The sequence below is a fragment of the Melanerpes formicivorus genome, unplaced genomic scaffold (genome assembly GCF_026170545.1).
Source record: "Melanerpes formicivorus ecotype bairdi unplaced genomic scaffold, bMelFor1.0.p_v2 SCAF_6, whole genome shotgun sequence".
NCBI classification, from domain to species: Eukaryota; Metazoa; Chordata; class Aves; order Piciformes; family Picidae; genus Melanerpes; species Melanerpes formicivorus.
The window spans coordinates 27,846,990-27,851,631 of NW_027142358.1; the positions used below are offsets into that span (position 1 = coordinate 27,846,990).

Genomic DNA, 4,642 nt, shown 5'->3' on the forward strand with positions numbered 1-4,642 from the left:
GTAGCTTTTCTGTATTTTCTTCAATGACTACTTAATATAAAATAAAGAAGAGAGTCCTTGAACTTGGTCAGTCTCCTTTCTCTCAAGGAAGAGCCCTAATTGCTTGTAGACTGGTATATCTAGCTGTAAGGATGTCGTTATTTTTTGAGCAGTAGAGCCTTGCCAGCACAAAGAACATGTTTTTAACCCTCCCAAGTAGAAAAAAAATTATATAGCTCAGGAAGTATATAGAGAAATTAGACTCCACTTCTTCCCTGGGTGGCATGAACCTTTTTAACACCTACCCTTTGTGTACAGGAGAGATTCATCCTTGGCTGTGTTTGGAAAAGATATGCTTGCCATTTTGTGTTGTCCAGCTGAATGTGCCGTAAGTTACTCCTATGCATGGATACATGCATGGCGGCTTCTAGTTTGGGATAGCTTGACAAAATGTAAGGATGTAGTGTGGGTGCAAAGCTATATTTGATATCACCAAAATTAGTATTTTAAGAGGATCTGCTCAAGATTGAAACAGGAAAAAAAGATTAATGGTTTTTAGCTAAAAGAGGGAGATTTAGACTAGAGAGAAGGAATAAATGTTTTACACTGAGAGTGGTCAGAACCTTGCCCAGGTTGCCCAGAGAGGTGGTAGGTGCCCCATCCATGGAATTATTTCAGGTCAGGTTGTCTGGGGCTCTGAGCAGCCTGCTCTAGTCGCAGATGTTCCTATTGAGTGCAGGAAGGTTAGACTTGATGACTTTTCAGATCATCAAGATCCCTTTTGGTATAAAAGATTCTATGAAAATTAGGTAGATAAGCAGGATTTTTGAAGTCTTAAATTTAGATATACTCACTGAATGTCCCATGCGTTGCATCTTTGTCCATGTTATGTCCTTTTAGTCCAAATTATGTCCTTGCTGTTATTCAGGACACAGGCACTGCTGTAGGACAAGAATCACAGATACCAACATTTCCTGAGCCACAGTACATTACTTTCTCAGTAGCACTGGTTTCTTTGTCTTCAGACTACCATATTTTCCATATATTATACAGGAATCAGAAATGTCATAAATTGAGATTATTAAAGAAAGAACTACTGGGGGAGCAGTACCATTTATAGTAATTTTGCTTCCTGCACAGATCAAATTCCATCTCACGTATGATGTTTTCCTGCAGCACTCAAGGCCGCTCGTCCTTTGGTTCTGACTTTTGAAGCCTGAGAAGAAAACACAAATCTGAATAATCGCTCTTGTGATTTCCTGAATTTATTCACTTATGGAAAGAGACAAAGTACAATCAAGTCTCTCATGTGGAGAAGACTGCAGTCATAAACTCTAAAGTGATCAGATTACCTGTCTTGTCTCCTATTATCTTTTGAGCTCGTTATGTGTTGTTTCAAAGCTACAAAAATAACACCTCTTCTATCTGAAATATTTTTTCTTAGTTTTGCCTCTTGGTCATAAGAAGTAATCTGATACTTTTTACTTGTAAAGCTTTTTCTTTCTTTCTTTCTTTTTATTTTTGTAGGTTTTAGCTCTTCTTTAAGTCTTCACTCTCCAGTTTGATTTTTTTTTGTCAGTTAACCTCGCACCTCAAATACAGATTTTCTCTTCAGGCTACCACTTTGATTCTTCTAGTCAATCCCAAACTTAGCAAAACTATGGATGTGCTTATCCCTTTTTTATTTTTTTCTTCATAATTATCAAGTTTATTCATTTTTTTTTTCCCCTTCTTCTTCTTCTCTCCCCTTCAGGAGCTTTCTGGCAAGGATTGCACTCTCCTGGGTTTCAAGGCTGCAAGAATTACAATTCATTTAGAGTTCAAGCCTCTGTTTAAGACAATGTCCTCAGGGTTATGAGGTATGTTAAATGGCAGAAGAAAAACTCTTCTTCCTAGTCTTCTGTTTGGTTGCTTTATGTCAGGTGTGGTGTGGAATATCTGCTCCTGTCCCACTTAGACAACCAGACCTTGACTTCACAAGAGTCACTTCTTCAGCCAGGAGGAGGTTTGTGGGATTTCCCTTTGATATTGGCCATGAAGCATCGAGGTCTCACATGCAACCAAAACCACAGTGTAAGATTATCAGCTCAGACTCAGGTCCATTATTTATTCATTTTCTCCTGAAGGAAATGACTGGAGCATGACTCAGTCCACTGCTAATCCTGACCCTAAAGGAAGTCAGCTCCTGTGTAAAGGAATTCAAGGGACCTCCCCACAGCTCTTGGCATTGCATGTATGGATTTTAGTGATCTCTAATGATACTAAAAGGAGAATAAGTTTTTTTACCCTTTCTCCACCACGCCACCCCCCATTATAGACTCCATATAACTGAAAGACTTTGCTGAAGTACTTGTTGATACCCGGAAAGAAGAGCAGTCTCTACAAAGTTAGCAGTTTGCTTACCCCTGGGATTGCCAGGGGACCATTCTGAACAGTTGTCAGGTTTTAGGAGACCCCCACCATACCTATCTCATACCACACATATCTCCCTACATCAGCACAGGATTGTATGTGCAAGAGGGGTCAAGCTGAGCTTGTGAGTGATATCCCCTGCTATGAGCCCCGCAGCTCACAGGAGGGAGCACCCATGGCCCTTGGTGAAGGTACCCTTGGTGCTGCTTGGCTCCTGGCCGAGGAGTTAGGGTGTAGCAGCATCACATCTTCGCTTTCTAGGCTGGAGGGTCCTCTCCCATTTCTTTTAAAGGAAACATTCTGACATGATATTTTCTCCCTTCATGGGAAATGTCAACATTTATGAAATGGGAGCAAACTGTTTAAATTTTTTATAGACTGAAAAGATTAAGCCTTGGCCAGCTCTAGTCAAAATTTCCCTGGTTCCCCATAAGCAAATGAATTTGAGTGAAAAAACGTAGTTGTCTGTAGGGCTGTGCAAAGCAAGCCATCAACTTGTTCCCTGCAGTCCTACCTTGTTACTTGAGTATGCATAGGAATCCAAGGTGTGTCTTTATAGCTCCATATTTCCACAACCTCCAGTATTCTTTCTCTCATTTGCTATTTTATTTTGTTACCTGGATACAGCTATGAGTCCAGTGGCACTTTAAAAAACTATTGCTTGTATATGCTCCAATTGCTGGTCTGATGAAGGAGATGAGATAAACCCAGTGTTCCCATCTATGCATCTCAGATACAATAAGGAGAGATAAAGAAAAGGAAAGAGCTTTGCAAAACACTATTTATTACAGTTTTCTATGGTGGTGAGTAGTCCAAATGGATCCCTGTATAGCTGAACTTTCACAGCTTTGATGCTGTTGAGACATCATCAGCCCATAGTCCCTCAGTTCATTTCTGTATCTGAGCCCCTAATCAAAAAGAACACCCAGTCATAGGGTGAAATTTATTTTAATCAAGTATTTGTGTATTATATCAAGGCTTTAAAATAATCACTGTCCAGTGGTAAGTGATACAGCATGGCATAGTGAAAAGCCATTCCAAACTCATTAGAAAGTGATCACTGGGGTATTTGTTTTCTGCAAGGTCTTAAAATATAGCCATGTAGTAAAAAAACCTCTATTTCATTGCCTGACTCTTCCACCAAGTCCCTTTATTCCTGTAATGTTTATTAAATTTAGTTTCATGTGGTCTATAAATGTGTGTCTGTCTGTATACATATATATATGTACACACACACACATACACACATATATACACACACATGTATGTATAGCTATACTGTGGGTGGGCTGCCAATTGCATCCCAGTTTGGGGGGAATTAGTACTTGTGCCAGAATTTCAGCTACACACCAAGATATGACAAAACAAGTTTTCTCTCTCTCTGAGTGGTTTGCTCTCCCTGCTGCTGACTAAATCTAGATGATGTAGCTCATGCTCATTAAAATATTCTGCTCTCTCTCTCATTCTTTTTCTCCCCCATATTTTTGAGGGTTTATTTGTTTGTTTTGTTGTGTTTTCTCTCTTTTTTTCCACCAAGAGCACACGATATTGACTTGACGACTCAAACGCAGGTCTCTGGCAGTGTTAATCAATGATCTCTGCTTGCTCACAACATACTACCAGCATTAGATCATGGTGACAAGAGCAGAACAAGCCTGGTGCAGCCTTGTAAATGATTGCTCTCCTCATCACTGTGAACAGCACTTGGAGCAAATATAGTGTTCTACATGTTAAAAATAAAACTGTAACTGCCTCTCCTCTCCTCTCCTCTCCTCTCCTCTCCTCTCCTCTCCTCTCCTCTCCTCTCCTCTCCTCTCCTCTCCTCTCCTCTCCTCTCCTCTCCTCTCCTCTCCTCTCCTCTCCTCTCCTCTCCTCTCCTCTCCTCTCCTCTCCTCTCCTCTCCTCTCCTCGACTCTCCGCTCCTCTCCTCTCCTCTCCTCTCCTCTCCTCTCCTCTCCTCTCCTCGACTCTCCTCTCCTCGACTCTCCTCTCCTCTCCTCGACTCTCCTCTCCTCGACTCTCCTCTCCTCTCCTCTCCTCGACTCTCCTCTCCTCGACTCTCCTCTCCTCGACTCTCCTCTCCTCTCCTCTCCTCGACTCGACTCGACTCTCCTCTCCTCGACTCTCCTCTCCTCTCCTCTCCTCGACTCTCCTCTCCTCGACTCTCCTCTCCTCGACTCTCCTCTCCTTGACTCCCCTCTCCTCTCCTTGACTCCCCTCTCCTCTCCTTGACTCCCCTCTCCTCTCCTCT

General features: G+C 41.9%; 1 long non-coding RNA gene across 1 annotated transcript; it reads left to right on the top strand.

Moving 5' to 3' along the window:
* The first annotated feature begins 297 nt into the window (after nucleotides 1-297).
* Nucleotides 298-4,220, top strand: LOC137441625 (uncharacterized). Its single transcript, XR_010987453.1, has 4 exons — nucleotides 298-367; nucleotides 1,156-1,318; nucleotides 1,733-1,838; nucleotides 3,929-4,220. It is a non-coding gene; the product is annotated as an uncharacterized lncRNA (long non-coding RNA).
* Nucleotides 4,221-4,642: the final 422 nt, after the last annotated feature.